At 46.4% G+C, this 27,431-nt stretch overlaps 2 long non-coding RNA genes across 6 annotated transcripts in view; one reads left to right on the forward strand and one right to left on the reverse strand.

Moving 5' to 3' along the window:
• The window catches only part of LOC123575550 (uncharacterized), a 42,011-nt gene extending 20,074 nt beyond the window's left edge, over nt 1-21,937 (reverse strand). The window contains exon 1 of the long non-coding RNA XR_006700827.3: nt 21,687-21,937. This is a non-coding gene — a long non-coding RNA (uncharacterized lncRNA). The remainder of the gene's footprint in view (nt 1-21,686) is intronic.
• On the forward strand, nt 9,533-26,345 carry LOC102122087 (uncharacterized). 5 transcript variants are annotated; one of them, XR_012417237.1, is made up of 6 exons: nt 9,533-9,587; nt 10,343-10,488; nt 11,940-11,988; nt 12,221-12,318; nt 24,284-24,547; nt 25,051-25,515. It is a non-coding gene; the product is annotated as an uncharacterized lncRNA (long non-coding RNA). The 5 variants fall into 5 exon arrangements; XR_012417238.1 differs by having other exon boundaries at nt 9,533-10,488; nt 12,221-12,400; nt 25,051-26,345; XR_012417239.1 differs by lacking the exon at nt 9,533-9,587 and having other exon boundaries at nt 9,649-10,488; nt 12,221-12,400; nt 24,284-24,506.
• The last annotated feature ends 1,086 nt before the right edge of the window (nt 26,346-27,431 follow it).

Below are 27,431 nucleotides of genomic sequence, written 5' to 3' on the forward strand. Positions count from 1 at the left end.
AATTTTGCTTTTGTTGGCTTTCTTAAAAAATTGCCCCGTTCGTTAACGTGATCACATTTATTATGCAGAGTTGAGTGTGGTTCTCTCATAAGTATTTAGTCTCCACTGGGTCTGTGGTTATATATCCTTTCTTATTGCTAATCCTGTTTGTGTTTGATTTTCTTCTTTATTTCTTGGCCTGACTTACAGAGGTTTGTCTGTTTTATCTTTATTTTAAAAATAACCAACTGCTTATTTTTACTTCTCCACTGTGATTTCCCCCTTTATTTCTTTAATGTTTAAGTTTATATTTTTTCCTATTTATTTTGGCTTAAATTTTATTATTATTTTGCTATATCCTTGTGTCAAGTGCTTAATTCAATTATTTTGTTATTTTGACTTCTAAAAAATCAGTTAATTCTATAAGTTTTCCTCCATGTACCACATTGAGCAAACTCCACAGGTTTCTGTAGGGGGTATACTAATTGTAATTCAATTTCAATTTTGTTTTCCATGTGTAGGTCCAGATTTATTTGAATGTCCAAATGCTTAGAGTTGTTGGCTCTTATTTTGTTATTAAAGTCTGGTTTTATTACACTGTGGTTAGAGAAAATAATATGAAGGATTTTAATTTTAGGTAAAGCATTAATATCTTTTTTAGCCTCAAACATGATCCATTTTTGACAGTGTTCCAAAGATATACAATTAAATATGTATTATCTGTTGGAATAGAGTAATATATACACACACACTGCCATGTGCATATGTTTATATATCATATTTAGTTAGTGGTAGTTGTGTTAGCCAAATCCTGGAGTCATCTCGATGCAAGTTTGTTGAGGCAGAATTGTCCATTTCATCCTCAGCTCAGCTTCAACTACTTAACAGAAACTGATTCATATAGGAATTAAGTAAATATTTGTTGAACGAAATTCAGTGTCCCCAACCTTTTTGGCACCAGGGACTGGTTTTGTGGAAGACAGTTTTTCCATGGATGATGGTAGGGGATGGTTTCAGGATGATTCAAGTGCATTATTGTACACTCTATTTCTATTATCATTATACGGTAATATAATGAAATGATGGTAAAACTCACAATAATGTAGAATCAGTGGGATCTCTGAGCTTGTTTCCTTACAACTAGATGGTCCCGTCTGGGGGTGATGGGAGACAGTGACAGATCACCAGGCATTACATTCTCATCAGGAGTGTGCAACCTAATATAGATTCCTCACATGCACAGCTCACAGTAGGGTTCGTGCTTCTAGGAGACTCTAATGCCACCACTGATCTGACAGGTAGTGGAGCTCAGGTGGTAATGTAAGCCAGGAGGAGTGGCTGTAAATACACATGACACTTCGCTCACTCACCTGCCACTCACCTCCTTCTGTGCGGCCTGGTTCCTAACGGGCCACGTACTGGTACTGGTTCATGTAATTTGGCTAACTTTTTCTGCATTTAAAATATATTTTATTGAGATATTCCTGGAACTTTTGGGTGCGTCGATTTGTGATGTTATGCAGTGGTGCTCATTTTAGGAATGCTTATTAAACGCTTTTGGTATGCTGCGCACTGTGCTAAGCACTAGAAATACAACGGCAGGTGAGAGAATCTAGCGGCCTCCTGTACTTCATGATTCATACATTATAGCTACAAAACAAGCAATAAACAAGCAGATAAGTAAGTATTAATTTAAAAGAATCCTGGTTGGTGCTATGAAGGTTGGTGAAATCAGCAGCCTTTTCAAGGTATGGAGGGGATGAACTGTTTGTGGAATGGTCAGGAAGGTCACCCTGGGGAGGGCACACTGAAGCTGAGGCCAGAGGACAGGTGGCCAGCCCCGTGAAAAGCTGGGACAGGATTCCGGGCAAACAGACCATGCCTTTTGTTAACGTGGCATCCCCTTCTCTCATTGAATGTGTCACTTTGAGTTTTACATTGGAAATACTGCTTCTGTCTTCTTTTTGTTAGTGCTTACATGATCCGTATTTATCTACACAATTATACAATCTATAAAATTAGGTATTATGATGGTTAATTTTATATGTCAATGTGGTGTGCCTAAGGGATGCTCAGATGGCTGGCAGTGCGTTATATCCGATGTGTCTGTGCAGGTGTTTTGGAAGAGGCTGGCATTAGAATCGTGGACTGAAAAAGAATACCCATCCTCACCAGTGCAGGCAGGCATGGTTCAATCCATTGAGGGCCTGAATAGAACAAAAAGGTGGAGGAAAAGCAGATCTACCCACTCCTGCTTGAGTGGAGACATCCATCCTCTCCTGCCCTTGAACACTGGTGCTCCTGGTTCTCAGGTTTCCCTACCCAAACCGGGACTTAGGCCATCAGCCACTGCCTTCCCCACCTCTCAGGCCTTAGGACTCAGGTTGCATGTCACCACCGGCTTCCCTGCTTCCCAGCTTACAGATGGCAGATTGCAGGACTTCTCAGCCTCTACAACCACGTGAACCACTTCCCTGAATAAGTCTCCTTTTCATACAGTCCTCCCTTGGTGTGTGTGGGGATTGGTTCCAGGATCCCCGTGTATATCAAACTCCATGCATACTCAAGTCCTGCTGTAAGCCCTGCGGAACCCGTGTGTAAGGAAAGGCGGGCCTTTGCATAAGCAGCCTTCGCTTGCTGGGAATACTGTGTTTTCCATTCGAGTTTGGTTGGAAAATCTGAGTATAAGTGGATCCATGCATTCAAACCTGTGTTGTTCAAGGGACAAGTGTGGAGGATAGGCGCAGGCTACTGGAGACAAATATGGGAATGTGGCTATGGGCAAGACAGTGCTGGCGGGGCAGGCACCACTCCAACAAGTGGACAACAGCAGGGATCAGTGAGTTGCCAGGGGTCTGAGCATGAGTGCTGAACAGGTTGGAGGTCTTCCTTGGAGCTGGCCTCAGGCTGGGAGAGGACTGTGGGGCCTGAGCGGCTCCAGGCTGGATGGGTCCAGTCAGGAACCCTGCAAGAGGAGCTCATCTGTGCACACGGGAATGCACACTGGGAGAGGAGAAGCCGGGGTCAGGGGCTCTGGCCCTCTTGCACTGCATGCGGGGAGCTGCGACTCAGGCAGGCTGCTGGGCAATGGTCAGTGCCAACAGAGTGGGTGCATCACAGCCACAAAGCTGTGGTCATGCAGAGCACAGCATGACAGCCTCTGGTTGAGCTGTCTGTCTGGGGTTGCGGATGGAATTGATGGGCACAGGGAAGAGAGGAGGATGAGCTTGCTTAGCGGAAAAGACACCGAGGTGAGTTGGGGGCATGTGGAATTTGAGGTGCCTGTGGGAGCCCCGTTTGAGATGTCCAGTGGACAAGTGGGGGCACCCAGTTAAACACTGGAAATGGGGCTCTGGACCCATGAAGAGAAGCCAGCAGTTGAGTCATTTCATGAGAGGTGGCTATGGTGATGATGGGAACTGGTAAGATTGCTCAGGTTAAAACAAAGAAAACAAGCCGAGGAAAAACCATGGTCAAGGCAAGTACAGTAAGGATCGACGGCATCCCTGAAGTACTTCTTTGTCTACAAAGAGCATTCATTCTATTTCATGTGCAATGAGAATACCAGCATTTTAGCACTGTTTAAAATTAATGACTCAGAGGGAATTCTGGCCCCACACAAGCGCCTGCTAGATTGGCAAGCCTCGCTGCCTGCCCTTCTGAATTGCTTGTCACACAATTGGGCCATTCACCGTGTTCCGGGCCCTCTGTGTGTTTCCTCTTTTCCACCTTAGACCTATTTGTTAGGGAAAACAATCTACTTCTCAGGGTTTCAGTTTTATATCCTCTTGATCTATTACTTTATTTCTCTAATCTCTTTCTCACAGTCAATAGTTTTTACTACCTGGAACTGAAAACAACCTATAGGATACCAAAGCATGAGTTTATTGAGAACAAAGAAGACCCTCTGATTCCAGTGAGGTCAGGGAGGAGGACAAACAGTCAACCCACTTGCTTAGGACATGCGGCCCAAACAGCAATTTGACTTTGCATTCACTTTTCAACTACTTGCGTTGGCCTTATGGTTTTTATTAAACTGTAAATCTCTTTACCACATTGAAAATTGTGGAACACATTTCTTCTTCTTGAGTCCGTGCATCTGAAGGCCATAGGTGGACAAGTGCACAGTGCCAGTGGGAAATGGCTTTTCTGGAATATCAGGTTCGGTCCTCAGAGACTAAGAGCACTCCATGTGGTGGGCAATAAATCTGAATTCTGCTGCGTTTAATTAAGGTAATTTTCCTACTTAGCTCCACATGTGGAGATGAGATTCAATTTTATTGTGCCTAAAAGAACACGTCCTTTCAAATGTGTCACCAGAATGGAATGCGACCACAGATCGGCATGTGATGAGCCTCTGTCATCTAGAGGGAGAAGAACTGTGGCAGGACCGCAATCTGTCCCCTTATCCTGCTCCTGTGGGTTTTCCCATTGCGTGGATATGGATTGTGAGGGAATGGAGTCCCTCTACAGAGATATCAGATGCAGGCGGAGGGCAGAGCAGGGTGAAAAGCTGAGCCAGAGGAGGGGACAGATTGTTAGATAATGTTTTCTTGCTAGGTACAGTGTCAGTGAATAAAGATTTTGATCATCAGAAAGACCAAGGATCCACATTCCTGACTCTTTTGCAGAATAATTAATAAATGTTATGGGAATCACCTAGTATCATCCGTACTGTGAGGGTTGATTTTATGTGTCGACCTGACCAGTTTAAGGATGCAGACAACTGGTCAGACATTATTTCTGGGTGTGCCCATGAGGGTGTTTCCAGAAGAGATGAGCGTTTGAATCAGCAGACTGGGTAAGAAGGCCCGCCCTCACCCATGTGTTTGGGCACCATGCAATCTATTGAGGGCCCAGATAGAACTGAAAGGCAGAAGGGAAAATTCTCTCTTTCTCTCCTTGGGCTGGGTTGCCTCTGTTCTACTGCCTGCGGATGCCAGCACTCCTGGTTCTCAGACCTGCAGACTCAGACTTGAACCTACACTGTTGGCTTTCTTGATTCTCAGGCCTTCAGGTTTGGGCTGCATCACACCACTGGCTTTCCTGGGCTCCAGGGTGCCGAGGGCAGATCGTAGGATCTCTCAGCATCCACAATCCCATGAGCCGATTCCCATAATCAATCTCGTTTTATTTGTATCTATATATAGATATCTCTTTCTCTATCTTATTATTCTGTTTCTCTGGAGAATGCTAATACAGAGTTCTTGAAAAGACTCTGAAAACAGCCACATCACCACCAAGGGATCATGGAGCCTCCTGGGTCACAAGAGGCCTGAGAGGCATGGCGGACGTGCCTGAGTTTCCTCCACAGGGTTCTTGTTAGGAGGTGGCCCAACCCGTGCTTGGCCACATTCAGAAAAAGGAAATGCATCCTCCCAAAGGAAGGCCCACTCCACTGCTGGAGAATTTAGGCTGCTGAAAGCTTCTTGCTTATATGATTTTGCCCAATTCCTTTTCTGAGTCTTTCCCTTTTGTTCTAGTCCCTTCTCTTAGAGGAACATGGAGCAATAACAATGATCTTACTGAGGCCAATTCTCTAGTAGGCTCCAGGCAGCCAAAGTGATAAAGGATGTGTATCTTCATCCTTCACAAGGTGATAGCTGAGAGGAGCGTGGGAGAAAATCACAAGCCCCCCAAGGTTAGGGTCACATCTATTCATCTGTATTTTAGTGATTAGTAGAGCACCTGGCAAAAAGTAGCTCTTCAGATAGTTTTGAGAGGCCCGGGAAATACAAGAACTACATTACCCTTCTCTGGTTACTCTTCTGTCCTGTTGTCAAACTCGGCCTCACCAATGAAAACGCGCCTCACTTTGGTGGCAACTCCAGCTAAGCTCCTGCTTCCTACCCTCGCAGCTGGCTTACAGCATCAAGCCCCATGGGGATGAGTGCTCCATCCTGACTGCCACGTCTCCACTGCGTCTGCACAGTGTCTGTGAGGCTCCATCCGCCATGACCCGATGCTGGCCATTCTGGCCTGGGCAGAGCTCCGAGGAGCGTGTGAGTGCTTGAACATGTGTACAATGCAACCCCCACCACAGAGTCTGTGCTTCTTGGATGCTCACTCAACGAGGTGAAAGGCACGGGGAAGTGGTTTCTGCTCTGTGTGAACTCAGTCTGGCCTGGCAGATAACAAAGACATGCAACGAACTGCAAGGCAACTGTGGTAAGTGACATAGAAGCTGCCAGTTGGCCCTGGAGTTGAGAGGGAGAGTGATGTGCAGTGTCAGCGTGCTGTCCAAGGAGTTCTTGGCATGGCTTGAGACACTTCACACCTGGTCAGACCACTGGAACATCCCTCGTTAGGCACCATGTGTCAGAAGCCTTGTTAGTGTGTCAAGGAATGCTAAGGTTTCCTGGAGGATTCATCCATTCACAGCTGCTAACAGGAAGCCGACCATGTGCTAGATGGGGCTGCCGCAGTGCCCTGGGCAATCCAGGTCCCTGATGTCTAATTGGGTGGGATGAAATATATAAATATAAAATAAATGAACATATAGGGTGTGCAAGACGGGGCAGGCAGGGAAGAGCTCATGTAGCAGGGACATCCGAGCGAGACTGGCTGGCGGCAAAGGGATGGCCACGGTCTTAGGTCAGGTGAGCAGGAGTGACGGGCGGACTCCATGTGGGATGCCAGCCAGGGAAGGGGCACTAGGAGAAGTCGGGGAGCACCGGGGACCAGGCCCTCCACCTTTGTGACCTTGTCCTGCTATTTAAGGAGTCCGATGCATTCTGCGTTGGCAATCACCTAGTTAGGGCGACCAGAGTGAGCAAATAAAACCAAGATGCCCAGATAAATTTGAATTTTAGATAAACAGTAAATTTTTCAGTTGTGTTACACAAAGGAAAATATTAAAATTCTCTGCTGTGGAAGCAAATATAAAACTAGCTGGAAGAGGCAAGGTGTGGTGACTCATGCTTGTAATCCCAACATTTGGGAGGTTGAGGTGGGAGGATTGTTTGAGTCCAGATGTTTGAGAGCAGCCTGGGCAACATAGTGAGACCCCATATCTACAAAAAAAAAAATTAGCTGGTGTGGTGGCATGCCCCTGTAGTCCCAGCTACTCAGGAGGCTGAGTCAGGAGGATTGTTTGAGCCCAGGAGGTAGAGGCTGCAGGGAGCTGTGATCATGCCACTGCACTCTAGCCTATGTGGCAAAGTGAGACCCTGTCTCAAAACAAACAAACAAACAAACAAAACAAAACAAAAATACAAAAAACAAAAGAAAGAGAAAGAAAACAGGATGTAAGAAAGAAGAGAGAGAGAAGTCACAGTTACCATTGTTAGTGGGAGCTGACTAGGTAGAAAACTCCAGGTTGGCTAACCTCCCCTCAGCTTTGCCAAGAGACCAGTCTATGCCATGGCCAGTGATGTATCCAGCCCCAAGGTGCAGACAGGTGATTGGGCTGGGGAGAGTGTGGATGACCAAGTCTGGTTCTTCTTCCCTTCAGGACCCACTAGAGAAATGAACAGTGGGGGACTCCAGTCCTCACCCTGGAGCCAAGATGGCAAGGTGACAGCATGTCATAACAGCTGTTCAGAGCTGGGACCCAGGGATCAAGTTGAGCTGCACACCAACTGGGGTGCTGTGGGCAAGCAATCCGTTAGTATACCTAAGGCAGATAAGAGAAGGAGTTAACCACTAAAGATGTTGTGAGGATTAAATTAGTTAATGTAGGGAAAGGTGTTAGTTAAATTTCTGGCCCACAGTATCTATTTTATTCGAATTCCTAAGAAAATATAGTATCTGTGTGTCTACTTCGTCGACCAGCCTGTATTGCAGATGGCTAAAGACCAGGCAGCAAATTTGAGGTGGAGCCATGGTTATCAGAATGGCTGCCCAGACCACAAAGCTGATTTATCTCAATCATAACAGCAGCAGATTCCTGTTATTGTAATGAATCACAGCATGTATGCGCACAGATGCAGGCACCGGGGTTCAGAGGGCCGGGTTGTGTGGGGAGGGTAACGAAAAGCAGACGCTTGCAGGGCCCTAACAATGTGTGTAGCAACTAAACCTGCAGCCTACTTACACAAAACAGGCCATAATGAAATCCAGTGTCAAAATGGAATATTTTTCCTAAATGATAAGGTATTGCATATGGTTCTTTTCCCATTGTGTAGTAATTCCTTCTAAAGCAAACGTTTTAAAGATTTTAACTGAGGTTGGAAAACTAAAACTTGCCTCAGTATAAAAATGTCGAAGCCATCTGCTAGAAAATCACAGCTCTGTGATATAAAACACCCAGAACTGTGTTGCTCAAACTAATTTAATCACAAAATACCATTTCCTTGATCCGAAGGGAAACATTTCTACTTGGCCACTAGAGCTTTCTGGAGAAAGGCACTTATATTTGCAGTATGGTATATTAGTAATTTTGAATTTCAAAGAGAAAACAGAGCAGGGATTTTGGAAAACAAATGTTGAAAGGGTAATTTCAATTCTTTGCAGATGATTTTGATAGAAAAGTTTCTGTTAAAACAACTGACAGACACTGAGAAACATGCCATCAGTTTGAAGGAAAGTAATTGAGTTGTGCTGTTTGCATTTTATTTTGCACACATTTAACTGTTGAAAGTTTTTCTGTACTATGAGAACAAAACCCCCCAAACACCAATGCAATGACAGAAAGCTGAGAGTCAAATCAGGCAGCACACATATGAACACTGCGTTCACATGATGAGGACCACATTTCTGAGACGTTTTCTGAAAAGAACCTGTATATGTGTGTGTGTATGTATATATTCTTCTTTTTTCCTGCCAGAATTTTTTGTTGAATGATCAAGTTAGTTCTGGAAAATAGGTTCCAATATTGCTCCATTCATTGGCATAGGTTGACTTTATCTTATTCCAATATTAATTGGCAGCTGTTTTCTCAGATAGTTTTGCATAAAATGGTGCTCAGTGAACAAGTAGGGTTTTAAACATGACACAGTCCTGTATTTGAGAATGTTTATGTTGTATATGTGCCTGTTAATTTAGTAGTTATGAGTTTAATAATAACTTTGAGTTCTTTAGACATGGATCCTTATATATATTAATAAAATCAGCTGTGTGCCTTAACCAACAGTGAGCATATTTTTAAAAATGGGCCTCTGAATTGAAAATTTAAAAAAAACCCTTCAGCATCCTATTAGGATTGATTAACCCACAGGAGGGTAATCCTGGTAAGCAAATGTAACCAAGATTCTCCTTCCCCAGTGATTCCAAGTGCAGCCTGGCTCTCCTGGTCAGGTGCTTCCTTTACTCAAATTTTCCCCGATCTGTTCCTAGATCCTAATACCACCCTCTGTGTCAAACTGTGAATGCATCTTCAGTATCAGGGCTCAGGACTTGGAGCTGGGATTTTGCTGACATGGTCTTTTCTCTGGTTGTCACCTTCCATTTCTTTTTTGGTTTGCCTTTCATTTTAATGCCAAATTTTCTAAGTGTAAGAAAGGAGGGTGGAGAGTGGGCAGAAGTCATTGTTTCCATCATGAAAGTCAACATCAGTATTTCCTGTCCTGGGGACAAACCAGTGCCTCATGTTTCTGGAAACGCTGCAGCATTTGACTTCAATTTTAAGCTGGATAACGCCAAAGCTTTTCCTCAAATTCGCCACTAGAGTAAGCTCATAGATTCTCTGATTTTGTTTATCGTTGCTCCTCCTTAATATCTCTTGCACAGGTGCCGTTGACCTTTAGATGGGCTGTACAGTGTGGGGTTTGGTGCCATGGATCTGCTTCTTCGGGGACCAGGATCTTGAGATCTTCAGGCTGGGTTTCCATGGAGGCATGGAGCTGCTTTTCCTCCTTCATAACTGTACTCAAAACAGTCCTGTTGCTCTAGAATGGAGACTTGGGCAACTCCTACTGGCACAGATTTGTTCACCTCAGGGGAAATTCAGATAGAAGCAAGCTGCAGTCAGTTTCACCTGTAAGTCCGTGGGTTCTCAACTGGTAATGTCCTCTTATGGATGTTAGCCCATGAGGTCAATCCTGTAGCAATCTAAGGCTTGAGAAGAATTAATCTTCTGGAAAATTCCAAGAATACATCTTAGGGAAACTGGCTCTACTTTCATGACTTGGATAACACAAGGATATGCTTTTCATGTTGGACTAGAACTCAGAGTATTGGCCAATGGATGTGTTTTCTAAAACTATCCCAGTGAGTTCACCATACAGATGAAGATTCTGAGATTCAAGACTCAAGACTGAAGAAGATCATTATTTTTATTATTTTAGTCTGATGCGCAAAATGGTATCTACTGAACAGGCAGGTTTTTAATAGGTAGCTTATATATATTAGCAAAAATAAACACTTTGTCTTTTAGATCTATTCCAGTTTTTCAGTAGCTGTAGACTTAAGTGCTAACTTTTAGCCCATAGGATAAGAAGAAACCAAGTCCTAAAAGTAGGCCAGCATCAGGATTCAGGCCTCTGACTTCAAGCCAAGGGTTCATCATCTTCAATCATGCACGAATTTTTACATAGCGCCAGAAGAAACTGCCTGTACTTACTGTTGTAGGTAAGACAAACCTTTGTTTGTTTTTACTTCTCATGAATAAATAGTTGTAAGAAGAACTGCTGAAACAAAGGGCATTAATGAGCTTTTGCTACATATAAATAGCGAGTGTGAACCAGCAGTGTGGCGGAAGAACAGTTTCCCTTCAGCCACAGCGGGACTATGCGATGTTCTCCAATGAGCTCATCTTGTCAATAATGTGTAGACCTTGATGTTCTTTTTAAATATGTGCTGATTTTATTACAAGTGAACCTGTGCTTGTTTTTTCCCTTATGCATATTCACTGTCTTTATACCTTTCCTTTCCCCCCCACAAACTTTCTGCTCATATCTTTTGCCCGTTTGGAGGGAATAGTCTATTTTTTCTTATAGGATTATGAAATTTTTAATGTAATGATAATGTTAAGATTTTTTGACATGTACTTTATATTTTACCAGTTCATTATGTATATTTAAATGTTTCACTAGTATTTAAAAACATACATCTTTTCTTAAATTTTCCATAGTTTTATCTCTTAGCCATTATGCTTTCGCTTTCTGTGGTATATTCCTGGGGAGTCTCTCACTGAGATCCTTCCGTTTCTCTAAGTTGGTAACTTTATCTCCCGTGATGAGAAAGCTTTTCAAAGGGAGAGCGTGACCATTTCCATATAAAGTACAATGTTGCTTTGGTGTTTAAGATTCTATTCCTGGGTGTCATTACTTCTTTTTAAATTTAACTTTGTTATGGAAAATATTAAGCATATGTAGAAGTATACTTAATATGAATGAAACCTCACTTGTTCATATCCTAGCTTCAATAATGATCAGCACTTAGCTATTCTTACTTCATCTACCCCTTTACTCTATGTTTTATTTTTCCTGGAGTATTTTGAAGCAAATTCTAGAAGTATATATATACACACACACACACACACACACACACACACCATATTGGTATTGGTGTATATATATAACATGTATGTTTTATATATATATAATGTGTATAATACACACACACACACACACCCTAGAATACTACTCAGCCATAAAAAAGAATGAAATCATGTCTTTTGCAGTAACATGTGCAGAACTGGAGGCCATTATCTCAAGTGAAACAACTCAGAAACAAAGTCAAATACTGTGTGTTCTCATTTATAAGTGGGAGCTAAATAATGTGTTCACATGGACATAGAGTGTGGAATAACAGACATTGGAGACTCAGAAAGGGGGGAGGTTGGGAGGGCAAGGGGGGGATGAGAAATTACTTAACAGGTACAATGTATACTAATCAAGTGATGATTACACCAAAAGCCCAGGCCTCACGACTATGAAATCTATCCACGTAACAAAACTGTACTTGTACCCCCTAAATCTACAAAAATAAAAAAAGGAAAAAGGTGTAGAATGGAATAGTATACTGCAGTCATCATAAATGAATCTCAGCTAAATATAAAAATCATTGTCCTTTTGCAGGTGCTTTGCTGGATTCAGGATGCAGACAAGGTCCACGCACTGTGGTTGGGTGAGGTGTCTCTTAGGTCTCTTTTAATCTGTAATACATCTCCCTGTTTTTTTAAATGCATTTATTTGTTGAAAAAACTTGGTCATGGGTCATTTTTCTGTAGAGTGGATTATGTTCTGGATTTAGCTAAATGCCCTCTTCTTGAAGATTTATCTTCCACGTCTCTTACAGGGGGTTAATATCCAATGCTTGATTAAACTCACGTATTTTTTTATTTTTTATTTTTTTGCAGAGCCACTTTGTATGAATGCTGTGCACTTCCTGCTGTACCTTCATCACATCAGGAAGCAACAATGTCTGGTCTTCTCGCTTTTAATGTTGTTAAGATTGGTGAGTGCAGGTGTCAAGGACCTATGAGTCACCAATACTCTACATCTCTATTGACAATTTTCTCCAGAATTCAGAGTCTGTGGTGAGCATAATGGTTGGGAGTGCTGGGTTGGAGTCAGACACTCTTCAGTTTGAGTAACAGTTCTGAAAGTCACTTGTCATGCCTGAGCTAGGTCGCTCAAGCCCTCGGACCTTTCAGGGCTGACTCAGCTTTAGGAGTGGACACTTCATTTTGTGTGTGGGACTGTTGTTTGAGTGGGATGAGTTGTGTGAGCTGGGCTTTGGCCCAGTCTTAGAAGAGTGGTAGCTGTGATTTAGTGGCATTTGTTTCAAGCAGATGGAATTTGTTTAGATGACCCTAAAGGTCTTTCCAAATCTGATGTACTAGGATGAATTATCAGACAGCTCCTATAACTGGGTTACCACATATTACGGGTAAATCTGGGGGTAGAAGAGCTCATCATTAAGTTGTAACAGTTCAATAGAGATGACAATTCTGCCAAATTTGGGTCCTGTGGGCAGAGCTGAGAGGTCTGTAAATTCACATTCACTCTTCAAGCCCTGGTTTATAGCAGCCGGCCAAGTGTGTCACTAAGATGAAGATAGATTATAATGACTACATTTTGGTAATTCACTTACTTTACTGAAATCAGTGCTCAGTCATGTTACAGGCGAGACTCCATCTGGTTCCCATCAATGACAGAGGGAGCACCATGTTTGGACAGAGGGGCTGCATCTGTGTCGATGCAGGAAAAGCTGCGTGGCTTATGCAGCAAATCACGGTGTAGACCACCAGCTGGGCCAGTCCGGGTCCAAGTCAGCTGGGTGACTCTATCCTACCGTTCATTCACTTCTGCATTCAACAAGTGCTGTGGACACCTGCTGTGTGCCAGGCACTGCTTGAGGTGCTAGGGGGAGATCAGGGAGCAACAAAAAATTCCCTGCCCTCCTGCAGCTGATGCATATTCCAAATGAGGGGTGAGAGTGTAGCCAACAAACAATGGACATAATCCCCAAATCATAGAGCAAGACATAGGTGATACAAATCATGGCAAAGAAAGCATTGTGCAGACTGAGGGGTTTCTTGTTTCCTGAGAAGGATGTGGATTGCAATTTAAGGTGGGATGGGGATTGGTCTGAGATGTGAGCCTGGCTGACAAGATCAGGCAGGAAATGTCTCCTTCATACCCTGCCTACCCAGTAGACCACCTGCTTGGCACTGATCTGGGCCTTCGTGTAACCACTGAGCACAGGAGGGCCATTGCTGCTTGGCGTTGCCACTATGGATGCCTGGATCATGGTGCTGCCGGTCCCTCTGCTGCCTCCTCTCTGTGTCCCCTCTTTGGTCCTGAGCTCCATTCCCTCCTGGGTCGTCTTTAGGCCATGATTTGCATGTTGGCTCTCTTTGGGGCCCACGGTGCTTCATTTATTCCCAAAGGTACCTTCTCCTTCCTATTCTGATTGAGACTTAAAGGCCTCCTGATACCATTGCTTTGCCAGGACAATATTACTTCCCAGGGAAGACTCTACTGGCACATTTTAGGCATTTCTGGAAGAACACCATATCATCATCATCACCATCATCATCAGATCTTCCCCAAACCCCATCTGGGAGGGTCTCATGGGAGCCACATACGAACTTGGTTAGGGACCTCTCCTGAGCCTGGACTGATGGCTGGCCCAGCCCAGGCTTTTGTTTGTCACAGGAAGAGAGCTTTGTGCAAACCCTTGTTTAACCTGGCCTTCCCTCTTTAGAAAGAGAATGTTCACCAGATGAATCATGCCTAACGTGCTCGCTGGAGCCAGAGGACTTTGGCTCCCAGGCTGTTTACTGCAGCTCAGACTTTGTCCCGTAAGCGTTCTTAGGAAATGACAATGGACAGAAAATTGTCATTGTTTTTGTTGGGAAAAAAAAAAAGTTGAATAGTTTCCCTGGCTCAGGCTAGCTGGTGGCAACCCTGGCCCCAGCATGTTCCTCAGTTGCCCACTCTCCCCAGCAGGGCCAGTGTGCCCTCTTCTGTCCACACTGCTCTGCGACCAGGTGCTCTGCTGTGCCCTTGCTCGGGGGCTGACTGTGCACAAGGTGACACGTGGTATGTGTCGATGTCCGACAGGCTCACATGGGCTGTGCTGTGGCTGTGCTGGGGGCCCTCACCTGGTCTCTCTGCTGACTTCCTCCCACCACTGCCTGCCTTGGGTGGGAGGACACCCGGCCTTCCTAGTCCTAGGCAGGGTGGACTTAGAGAGGCAGAGCGTGCTGCAGGCAGGGTCTGTGTTTGGGTTTTGGCAGCCTGGATGAAATCTCGGCTCTGCCACCTCTCAGCTATATGTGAGTGGCCAGGTCCCTTGACCCATCCTGAGTTACAGTGCCCACTTTGCTCTGTTTCTGGACCTCAAATATGGCACTTTTGGTCTTTCTTCCCTTTGTGACATTAGAGGAAATCTCTAAGACATCATGGAGTTGCCATTGAGCTTGCCTTCCCGCCTGCACAAGCAGGTCCTGAGGCAGCTTCCTGCAGCCCCGCAGATCCTGCAGCATCTTCAGGGCTCAGAAGCCTCTGTGTCTGACTCTGGCTCAAATGTAATTGCAGCTCTAGAGGAAGCGACCCACACCACAGGGAAGCGAGGAGGCTGGGGGTCGCTTCCAGGCATGCCCACAGCAGGGGCTGGGAGAGCCACCATGGCAGCAGCCGCAGAGCCAGGGAAAAATGCCATCCTATGATACGCAGTCCTGTCTTTAACCCAAATGATGTGTCTGCAGAAACTGGTTGCATTTGCTACTTTGACAGATGGACAATGTTTCAGTGTCTTAACTAGCATGTCGGGTAATCACTGCCATTAATCTTGTTCTTTTTTCCACATTCATTGGCCATTTTGACTTCTCCATACACATCTTTCTTATTGAAAAACATGATAGGAAACTTTTACTTATTAGATAAATTATGAAGACCTAATGCATGGCATGGTGACTATAGTTAATAATGCTGCACTATATCCTTGAAATTTGCTAATAGAGCAGATTTCAAGTATTCTTACAAAAAATGTGGTGATGGATATGGTGATTAGCTTGTTCTTGATAATCTCACAATGCCTGTTTATATCAAAACATGACCTTGTACACCTTAAATACTCAATTTTTATTTTTTAGTTATACTTCAATAAAGCTCAGAAAACACACACACGCACATATTCACACACACAAATAGTAGTGGCCAAAGCAGACAACTGAAGAATTCCCTTGGCGGCCTGCGCTGAGCCCCGGGGCTGTTCGTGTTCCCAGCCCTCTCTTCATCCTCAGATGGTGTGGTCCTGAGCTGCTGCCCCTCTGCCCTCCTCCTCTGTCTCCATCCCTTTCCATTTGGCTCCTCCTCCTACACACGAGTGGAAACTGTGCCCTCCAAACCCAGGGGACTGCAGAAGCCTTGCCCGGCATCTCCCCGCAAAGCCACGGTGGAAGCAGTCTCTTTGCCCTTCTCCACAGGGCTCCATTCCTCATCCATCCTTTTCTCCGCGTCTCCTGCTCACTCCTGCTGTCCACTGTCCTTTCCTCTGGGGCTCTGTGTTCCCACAGCCCCTCTGTGCATTCCACACGTGTCCCTGAGTGAACTCTGCAGTCCCTGCCGGCCCCACACCCACTTGCCCTGTGTCCTGAGCACAGGTCTTCAGGTAACAGTGACTGGTGGGTGTCTCCACATTGTGACATTCTACTGGAGCCTGAAACAGCTGCCCCTGACAATGGCTCAGCAGAGAATCCCTGGCCATCCAGCTCTGACAGGGGCATGGATTCTGTTCTCCTTCCTGCCAGTCTCTTAGTTGTCTGTGCCTTCACCCTGTAGTGGCCCATTCAACACTAAGTCCAGCTGCTCTCCTTTCCATATCTGTGGAGTCACCCCCTAATTCAGTTCCCGCAAGCTTAGTGGCTGTGATTTGATCATTCCCATCCATTCTTGGACTGCTCCAACCTTGTCCTACACCGCGTTATTTCTTACAAGATGGCAGTATTAACGCGGAGAATGAAATTCCTAGCTTCTTCTCCTTTCAAGCCACCATGATCTTCCCAAGCACAGCTCCAATCCTACTTCTCACATATTCAAAAGCGTTGACATTTCCTCACTCACCCCAATTGTTTTCACATGCAACCCTATGTCCCTACAGTCTGTCGCCTACTGACTTTTCAGCATTTTCGGGATGATGTCTCCGTACAACCCTTGGAGTTCTCTTGTTGTCTCTCTTTTCCAGGGTCTCAGCAGCTTTTGTCATTGCTAACGATTCCCTCCTTCTGACACACCGTCTTGGCCTCCAGACCCCATTCTCTCCTGTTCTGTGCACTGCACACGGCTACTGTCCATGGGGTGCAACTGTGACTCAGTTCTGGCTGTCACTCTTTCTCATGCGGAGCTCTCCTCTGGCCGCCTCATTCAGGAGCTTGGCTTCGTGAACTCCCGTGTGCAGCTGACATAGACACTGAAATCTCCTTCTAGAGCTTTCTCCTCAGCTCCAGAAACACACAGCCAACTGCCTTCCTGAAGCTCCCATGTAGATGGCACCTGGATCTTGACATAATAAAAACAGAACCTGAATCTGGAGCTCCAAGTCACACCTTGTTCCCGTGGTCCTCCTGTTAGGATATTGCCGTGGAGACAGCAAACCCTCATCTACCCCAAATGCAGTCTGTCCCCGCTGATTCTGTCTGTCAGGTGGTCTCACACATCCGCCTTTATCCACAGCCAGCGTCTCAGTTGGAGCTGCAGCAGCCCTCTTGAGACTGCCTGGTGGAAATGGCCAGGACGCCTCTCTGTGCTGGTCCTGCAACTTGCAGGCCTTTCCCTGCACTGCTTCTGGCCAGCGTGGCCTTTTTCAAAGCTTCACTATGCCGCTGTCCTGCCTAAAGTCCTTCAATGGCTCTACATGCTTCACGTGCCTTTTTTTTTTTTTTTTTTTCCCAGATCCATGGCTAGATCTTTACCTGGTCCACAGTCCTCCCCATTCTGGCTGCAACCTCTCATGAGGCTGAGCTCACCATAAACCCCTGCTCTAGGCATCTGCATGGTGCTCTGTTTGCCCCCAATACTGTCTGCCCCCTCTTTGACCTGTTGGCATGTGCTTATCCTCCAGACCTCAGTCCAAAGGTGAGCTCCTCACAGAATCTTTGCCAGCGTCCCCAGGGCCAGGGCCAGGGGCAGGGGCAGGGGGCAGGGGCAGGTGCATGTTCTCTCCTTTGAGGCACCTCCCACAGTGTTCATTTGCATGACTTGTGTGATTATTTGGTGGATGAAAGTTTTCCCAGTGCTTGTGGGAGTCATGCCTCTTTCTCCTGAACCACTAGTTGGGAGAATACACTTCCCTTCTTCCAGCACAGCTTTGACATCACATAGGTACCATTTGGTGGTCTTCACAAGTCACTGGGTTTTAATAAACACCCTTCACCATGAGGAAAATGAGAGTCGGATGACTTAAGGATCACCCCAAATCAGGCGGAAAATCTGGATGCTTCTGGTCACAGGCCAGCAGGTCTTGGTGCCTTCAGATCCTTAGAGTGTCCTAATTTGGCTACAGTTTTCTGTCTGCAGAAAGGTCCCAAAGGGAAGATGCCAGGCTGGAGCGAGAGTGACTCATCCCGGACCCTCATTGTGCCTGATTCACCCAAAGGAAGCCTTGTGTGGACACGGCTACCCTCTGGAGAGATTTCAGGCCTTTGGGAACAGAGTAGGGCTCCTGCTTTTGTAACGAGGAAGTTCTCGGCTCCCTTCTGCTGTGTTTACCACCTTCCCTCTGTTTCTGTGGCTTCCTTATTTGCTAGTTCCTGGGCCTGCTGGACCCTACCATGACTTATTTTTCTCAGTGCATTCTGTCCTGCATCCTTACCACAGCTGTACCTGGCCCCAGACCCCCTCCTCCTAGCTGGTGGGCGGGTGGGTAGGGTTCCTCCCCTAACCCATCAGGGCCTCACCTCTGGAGGCAATTACTGCCTGGCCCGTGAAAATATACAAGGAGACTTGAAGAGGTATCGTGTTACAACCTTCATATTTTGCCAGCAATAAATCCAGCTCTTTCCTCTTGGGTGGACTCTCAACTCTATAAATTAAGAGTCTATTTCTAAGGAGGAAGATTTCACAGGCCCCGAGGTTCTGTATGACCTGCTCACATTTCAAGGGTTGACCTGAAGGCTGGAGGCTTTCAGAATCGCAGGAAGTCATGCCCAGAGATCTGTGACTTTAGGATCCATGTTCCACTCACAGCCCTCCTACCTCTCGTGTACTTCCCATCAGCTGGGACCTCAGGACCTCTCTGGTTTACACCCTGTGCTCTGGCCTTGGCTGTCCGACCTCACCCATCCCTGGATTCTGCTTTTCTCTTCATCGAGTCTCCCATAATCTTTCGTGGAAACACACCACAGGCCTAGCAGGGCTTGCTGTGGGAGCAGCTTCCTCGGCTGCCTTGAAATCTGCATTTTTATCTCTTTCTGGTGAGTCTTATGCCCAGTAAGATTCAAAAACATTGTTCTACATGCTAAGTTTTGGGGATCTGAGCTCCATTCCTCAAAGTCCTGGCTTTAGCTTGCTTTTTATTTCAAACACTATCCTTGTGGGTGCTTCCCCATCACCTATCTGCAAAATAGTCCTAAATGCATCCAGGGAGTGGCCCACCCCTGCCCCTCTGCCATAAGCCCCCTCCCAGGCACCCCTGCTGGCCCGACCCAGAGAGTGCTGCCCTGCCGGCCACCCCTTGGTGGTTTGGTGTTGCTGGAGAGGAACTTTTTAGTAATAAAAATTAAAAGAGATGTTGTTTGGAGTGTGCCTAAAGTCCTAATGAGAAGACAGAGACAGCATATAGCTGACATGGAGCTGTGGGGGAGGCGTCAGAGGTGGGTGTCCAGCAGAGGGAAGAGGCAGTGGGTTGAGGAGATGGCTCAGAGCAGACAGGGCAGGCTGGCAAGTGTGCTTGGTGTGGAGCATGGTCCTTGTCCCAGAATCAGGGCTGGGCACCCAGGCAAGGCGGCACCTTAGGGCCCTGTCTGGCCAGAGTCCACCTATCCACACCTGCCCCCGCCCAGCCTCCTCCATGGCCTCAGGCTTTCTAGAAGGAAGCAGAGTTAACATTTCAGGTGCTGGAGGGGCTGTGGCCAGACTGAGACAGATAGGCTTCAGGGGTGGATGCTCAGAGGCATCCCCTCCCTGTTCTGTTCATTGAGTAAGGGGACCTGCAGCTGAGGATACCCTTAGGTAGGCCAGGCAGAGACTCCAGTCCCTGACCAGTCATTCTTGTGCCTCTCCTTAGACATTACCCAGCTCAGAGCCCTGGGTCTGAGGGGAAGTTTCTTGGGAGCTTGGTCTCCTGGGAGGAGGCCCCATCATGAGCCTGTCTCCTCATGGACCACAGAGCCTGCGTGGTGGGCCTGGTGGGGAGCACCAATTCAAGGGGCCAGGAGGCAGAGTGTGTTGGGGCCTTCCCATTTGAGAACACAGACTCACACTATTTTGTTTGTTTCATGGATGGAGTGTCTGGAGACCCAGCATTTCAGAGCACAGGAAACAGACCTTTCCCTGAGTCAGGTGGAGCCTGGGACAGCGCTCCTGGGATGACAGGTGGAGAGCACAGAAGCCCACCCCAGCCCGCAATGGCTGAGGAAACTGGGTTTTGCACAGGCACAGCTCCAGAACGGATCTCTGGTGTGTGTGGGAGGAGGAGGTGAAAGAGTGGGGGGCTCTCTTTGGCTCACCTCTGCAGGAGGCTCAGCTGGCTCCTGGCTGGTATTACTGTGAAACAGGCAAGGAGCACTGCCATCAATTGCTGTGCTTGCTCAACCACCTTCTACTCTCTGTAAGGACAAGGCCCTTGGTGATCACACTCCGATGGGCATCAGACTGACACGGGAGCTCTGAGAAATCCCCAGGCCCGAGTCCCACCCACTCCAAGGAACCTGGGGCTCTGTGGTCCTTATGATCCTCCCAAGTGACTTGGACACACATCAAAGCCTGAGAACAACTGGCTGGATGACACGCAGTGTGTGGGGACAGGATGGTTCCCTGTGTGGATAGAATTGTTATCAGGCTAGCTGGAGGAGCCATGGACTCCAGTCTCTGTAAGGCCTGACCCAGAATTTTCCACCCCGGCTACCTGTTAAAATCAGCTGAGGAGTTCAAATAATAAAGATGCCTGATGCCTCCCCAGATATTCTGCTTTCACTGGTCTGTGGTGGGGCCAGGCCTCAGTACTGCTGAAGCTCTCTAGGTCTTTTTAATGCGCCGTCCTGGATCTTGAAAACTCTCAACCCACATGCACACTCATTTTTATGTTGGTTTTAGACTGTCTTTGCTTATAGGGGATACTTGGAAAGGCTACTCCATACATTGCTAAGCCCACATTTTGAGACTGAGAGCCAGAAATCTTGGGGATGGTGACCAAGCTCCACCCACGTGCATTGGGGGAAGGGTCTGTCATGGTTGGAATAGGATGTTTCTTACCTATTGGATTTTACTTTCAGGTCAATGCCATTGTGTACACACACACACACACACACACACACACACACACACACACACGCGCACGCCAGAGGGGGAGGCCGATTTGCATAAAGGGACTAACTTCTAGGGAGCCTTGTCAAAGGGCTGAGAACATGCACCTGCCTCAGGGGGAGGGTGGTGGGTGGGGTGGCTTGACTCATTTAGTTTTTGTCGCCCTCTTACTTGAGGGGTGACCGCCTCCCCAGGTCTGCGCCTAAAGGACCTGGGGAAGATGCAGTTGGGAGCCACGGTCACAGAGAGCTGCTGTTGTCAGAAACAATCCTTAGGCCTCTGCAACCTGTTATTGTGCATGTTCATTCCCAAGGGCTCAGCCCCTGAGGAGTTGTAGGAGAACAAAGGCAGCAGTGCTTGCCATGTGAGGCAAACGTGCTTCTAAACCACAGAGGATGGGCGCTCCGCGGGGGCCGCTTAGAGCTGCCAACTGCCCGGCCCCACTGGAGACTCGGAGCTCTGTACACGCGGCTGGCCTGCTCTGATCTGCCCCTGGGGCCACGCCCTCGGCATTTCCACTCAAGTGGACTCCCTTCCTTTACTGGCCTCAGAGTTGAGAGGAGAGTGCAAGGCTGAGAGGAGGACAACATCCCAAGGTCACCTAGTGCCAGAGAGGGCTGTGCCACAGGGCAGGGTGAACACAGAGTCCTACATTGGCTGAGCCCGCAGAGGGGTGCCCATGGGCAAAGTTCTTCTCACATGGCCTTATCTTTTCACACACAGGTCCTGTGGGGACATTGCGATTTCCATAAATGACAGCTCAGGAGGATGGGAGAGTAGAGTTCGACTTTGAGCTTAAAATAATTAAAATAAACCAAACACACCAAATACACACAAAAAACGTGCACTTACCCCAGACAGTCCCCATTTCTGAGATGCTGTTGGATGCTGTAGGCTGCCTGGCAGAATATGACATGGTGACAAGGGATGCTCTGGGGAAATCCAAGCGATTCCAGCTTTCCACCTGGACCCTGTCTCAGCATTCACTGCCCCCAGGACAGTGGCTGGAGTACAGGGGCAGCGGCCAGGGCACCTGACTTCCCTGGGCTCTGCTGCCTCCACATTTGCAGCCTCAGAGCAGAGAACTGCCTGCCTTCCACCCCACCCTGCCAGGAGGGCTGCAGCTGAGATAGCTGCTGAGCGTCACCATGTGCTCCCTTCCCAGGCCACCAATGGGGAGAGCTTTTTTTTTCTTTTTCTTTTTTAAATGATACCATTTATTTTTTGTTAAAGCAAGAAACCATGTCATTATAACAATCTGCTACTGAGAATGGTTCTCACAAAGGTATCATCCAGTAAATATTTTCTCCTGAAACAAGAATATGTATTGAATAAATATAGAATGAAGTTTAATTTATGTTAGATTTTTGTAAAGCTTATATCTCTTCAAATCCACATGTGGCCGTGAAATTACTATAGAATCTCAAATCATTAAGAAAAATTACAAACTCCATTTATGTAAGCAGATTTGAATGTAGTCCAACTTGTTTTGTTAAAGTCATATTTGATATAGAAGGAAGGCTATTTTCAGGGTTCATCACCCACGTACTCTTTAAAGACAAATATTACTCAAATGTTCTCCACCAGGCAGACTTAAGAACACAAATGCAGTCTTTAATTTCAATATTCAATATCAATTATCTTAGTTCATGAATTTAAATCAGTAATGGTTTAATTTAAGCATTCTCTTTTTGCCATGGTAGTATAAACGTGACCATTGTTGCTTCTGAACATTTCTTGGCCAGAGAATGAATCGCTTTGTTTTTCGACTTCCAGCTCTCCCAAGCCACTATATTCCAAATTAAAAGGGAAGGATTTTAAAAGAGGATTCTAAAGAAACTCTATGCTTTTTTTTTTTTTAATTTGAGTAATTGCTAATAAGGTTAGAAGAGTCAATGGTTAGACCTGAGACCAAACTGGACTGAGGCTGATTTGAGCTCAATCTGGATATTTTAGGCTCACACACAGCATACCCAGCCTTGTGAAGGGTGAACTGCCCTTTCCCACAAATGCATCCTCAGAGGTAGAGGCTATAATCAGTTCACTCAGCAAATGTCCAGCACCTCCTTGGTGCCAGGCACACTGTGCTGGGTCCTGGGGCTGTGGCCTTGAAGGAGAGTACTGGCTCCCTGGCATCTTGGTGCCTGGAGAACCACGCAGGAGGTGGAGAGTGCAAACATGGAGGGGGTGAGTCATGGTAGGGCAGGTGAGGGTGTGAAGGAAGCAAGCAGTGTGCAGCCACAGAGGAGAGACAAGGACATGTTTAGACAGGGCCATCAAAAAGACCTCATTGAGGAGGTAGGCCTCAAACCAGTTACAACTATAAATCCTGAGTATGAAATCCCAGAGCTAAAAGTAGCCTCAGAAGTCACAGGGTATAACTATGCTGTGATCACAGATGCAGAGATGTGCAGTATCAGAGCAGAACCTCCTGTGGGTAGAGGCAGAGCCGTGGCCAGGACCCAGGAGACTGGACTCCCAGTGCCATCCTGCCTTTTTCAGGGGGACTCGCCCATGGGTTCTACAGTATAAGGTAGATTCTGAGACCTAAGGGCCTTTCCAGTTCCTAGATAGGAGAATTCAGAAACCAAGAGTGAGGGGGCATTTGCCACACGTGGCTGTTGAGGCAGAAAAGTCAAATTCACCAGATCACGAATCCTGTCGTAGACTGAGTTTTCTGAATTGACAAATTACATTGACTCCGAGTCAGATGGATATCAAACCATCTTGACTTTCTACTACATTGACTCAACCAAGAAATTAGCTCACCTCCTGAGAAGTGAGAAGAGGCCTGCCAGAGGTTTATAGAAAACTTCCAAGGGTGAGCTTGGCACTCCTTGCCTCACTAGAACCTTCCCTCTGAGGGGCGCATTCCTGGAGAGAAGCCCTTGCTTTTGGTTCTCAGCCTTAAGAGTAGGTGCTTTCCTCTGAGCCTGGAGTCTTATCTTCGCCAATAAGGCCACTCATGAAGGTTTGGAGGTTGTGTGGATGAGGCCGGGAGAGGAGGATCTGGCTGGAGCAGCTGGGGCAGAGAGAGCTCCCACCATCCAGGACCCCCGGCCCCAGCAATGGTAGAGTGAAGGGTGAGGGGCAGTGAAAGGACTATAGCCATCTTAGTTGAACTGCACCGAGGCTTTCTGCAGAACCGGGCTCCTCTTGCTAATGTTGGGCCCCTTTCCATGTGTTCAAGGCTCTCCCTGGAGTCACATCGTCCAGTTATGTGGCATTTGCAGGGCTGAGCTCAGATCTGGAGTCTGCAGAGTTCAGGGGGCCCTCACATGGGGTAGAGTTTAGACGTGGCATGGGGGACAGCTCACACACAAGGCACATTTGACCTGGAGAAGAGACCACCCAGAGGGGAGGAGGCTGGTCCAGTGCTGGGAGGACAGTCCTATGGAGCATCAGGAAATTCAGCAGGTGAGTTTTACATCTGTTTTTTCCAACTACAGTTCAGTCCTGGAGCAGACACAGCCTTGTTTGCAGAGAGCCAACATTCTAATTGACGGTGCATGGTGGGAAACAGTGAATGGAGGGAAAGAGTGCCAATGTCAGAGAGCTACAGTGCAGTGAAGAAGAGAAGGCAAGAGGATGTGATGCAAAATCACAGGACTTGGCTTCCAGACCATTCTGCTTCCATGAGAACATTTTAGTTGAGAACCGGATGGCATGAAAGTAAGCCAGAAGACACCAGGCAGGGACAGACTGGTCCCCAGGTGCGAATGAGGTTGGAGCATTTGGGAATGCAAAGAATGTGGAGCGTGGTGAATGAGATGGCCCTTTGTATCAGATTCATGCATGAGTGGCTGGGGTCATGTGTGTGCTTCAGTAGAGGGTACAAAGGGCACACTAAGAAATCTGGGTTTCTTTCTGAGGGCCTGGGAAGCCACCAGAAAGCACTGAGCAGAGAGTGATGGATTTATTTACGTGTTTATGAAATCATGCTGGGTGCTGGGTGGTGAATGCTTATAGGGGCAGAGGGCAAGGGTGGAATTGCAGAGACCACAGCTAAGAGCCAATTGCAGAGCCAGGCTCATTGTGATTCAAACTGGGAGGCATTGGGGATGAAGGAGATGAGGCCGGTGAAGGATGTATTTCTACCTATAATATGGATTAGGTAGATGGGTTTATATGTAATGTAGATTAGACTCAGAAATCAAACTGGAGCCAATGGTGGACACCTGATGAAAGGTGTACTTCAATTTCTTCCATTGCATAGAAAAGCAATACAGTGGAAAGAGGATGGGATCTGGTGCCTCTCAGACAGGATTCCACTTGCAAGCCGTGTGACATGGGGCAGCCCACCCGATCCTGGACCTCCACAAATCCCTCTGCGACGTGGAGACAATCAGATTTCCCCACAGAGACTCCATGAAGGGCCCCTGAGCGCACTCTCCGGTTAGCCACTGATGCATTCACGAGGAAGAGGAAGAGTTAAATGCTTCTTTTGAGGAAGCGGTGGTGGCCAAGTGCTGTGGGCACTGTGAGATCAGAGCTGACAGCCCAGAATGTGAATCGCAGGCCTCACCAGGGCCATCGTGTGTTGCAGGGAGCTCTTCCCAAGTGCTCACTTTTACTAAATTACAAAAAATACATAACAGGAGAGTTTCTTTGTGTTTTAAAAATCAATGACCAATTTTTGTTTTGTTTTGTTTTTAAAATACAGTGTTTTCAGAGATAAGAGTATTATATTGGAAAGCTGTTGTGACACAGAAAATTACATGAGCTTGTAGTTGATTAAAACAGTCAAGTTGACCTACATATCATCTCAGTGCACAGCAAGGAAGCATCTTCAGCTTAGAAAATTGCTGGCATGAACACAAACAAATCTAGTTCTTTGAAACGAGAATTTTCAGATTTTGGATTTATGGTGAGAAATAGCGAAGTCCCAGGGCCGGGCACGGTGGCTCGTGCTTGTAATCCCAGCACTTTGGGATGCCAAGGCGGGTGGATCACCTGAGATCAGGAGTTCGAGACCAGCCTGGCCAACATGGTGAAACCCTGTCTGTACTAAAAATACAAACATTAGCTGGGCGTGGTGGCGAGCACCTGTAATCCCAGCTACTCGGGAGGCTGAGGCAGAAGAATTGACTGAACCCGGGAGGTGGAAGTTGCAGTGAGCTGAGATCATACCATTGTACTCCAGCCTGGGCAAGAAGAGCGAAACTCCTTCTCAAAAAAAAAAAAAAAAAGAAAAAAGAAAAAAAGAAAGAAAAGAAAAAAGAAAAAACCTGCTGAGTCCTGAAATACTGATAAAATGACCAACTCTGTTCACGTTCAAAACTTGACACTTTCAGTGTCAGGGTGACCAGGAATCATGGCTGTAAAGGAAGCCTGAGACTTCTCTGGTTCTAGCATGAAAGAATTTTCCAAAACTATGTAGATGCTGGGGCCTTAGAAGTTTGACATTAGTGTAAATGAATGTATTCTCAACAAGAATATAGACGAGTTTGCACTGAATTCAGAATACTTAACTCCAGACTTACAAGAGATTAAATAATTCTTTAAAATGGATTCTCAGGCACTTTATTTATGCTACTCATGAGAGCTACACTGGCAAGGGAGGTCACAGTTTCTGACGTGCCTTTTTTCTAAACTTCTGACTTTGTACACACGCAGAACATATATTTAACTGTTGGGATCCCAGTTTTCTATATTGGGAGATTTTTCTTTATATTTTTTACCTTTCGATAAAGTAGATCTTTAGAAATCAGAATTCCTGAGGTTCTAGTACTGTCAAATTTGCGTTGTTGGGAATGCTGAGGTTTAACCTTGACTCCTTCAAATGAATGCTGGGTGAACTTGTCTAAACTCCTGTTCCTCTCATTCAGTTTCTCCCTCTGTGAAGCAGAGGCAATGGCACTCCCTCCTTTTAAAATCCTTAAGGTTTGGGAAAGGTTTTCAGAGTAGTCAAATAATTTAATACCCTTAGGTAAAATGTGCTCTCAAATTGTATTTCTAGCCATGGAAATGAAGATTAGTCTCTTCAGTTTTTTTCTTAGTCGGAATGGCCACTGGGAGATTCTGCTAAAATAAAAGATTTTTTTAAAAAACAGTGCTGTTCAGGGGTGTTCTGATTTGATTACCTTTCTTCTAACTCAAGGGTGAGTTTCAGAGACTCTGGTTCACACAAGACGGGGCAAATTCCATCGTGTCCTGCTCAGAGGAGGCACCTCACACTCGTCTTGTCTTGTGAATAACTGTACAACTGGTCATGAGGAATGCTAGGGGGTGGCCTGTCATGGGAGCCCACCTTGCACATATTCAATGCCAATATCCGTCTGGAGCTTTGACAGGGCTGTGTTAACGTCTGCCTTTCACAGAAATTGGTATTCCTCTCATCTTTTATTTCAACAGTTACCGTTAAACTACACCTTGATGAACTCCCCGTGTGTATTCTCCCCAGTTCCCGGCCCACCTCCCTCCGCAACCCTCCCACAAACTGAAATGCAAGCCGGGCTGTGAAACATGAAACGGGCTGTTATAAAACTTTATTTTATAGTTGCAGCATGTAACAGTTGAAGGCGTGTTTACGTAGCTGAGGAGACAGAAACACCAGTCTTCCCACTCCAGAGTTTACCTAACTTCCTTCAGGACTAA

Source organism: Macaca fascicularis, chromosome 9 (assembly GCF_037993035.2).
Source record: "Macaca fascicularis isolate 582-1 chromosome 9, T2T-MFA8v1.1".
In the NCBI taxonomy this organism is placed as follows: domain Eukaryota; kingdom Metazoa; phylum Chordata; class Mammalia; order Primates; family Cercopithecidae; genus Macaca; species Macaca fascicularis.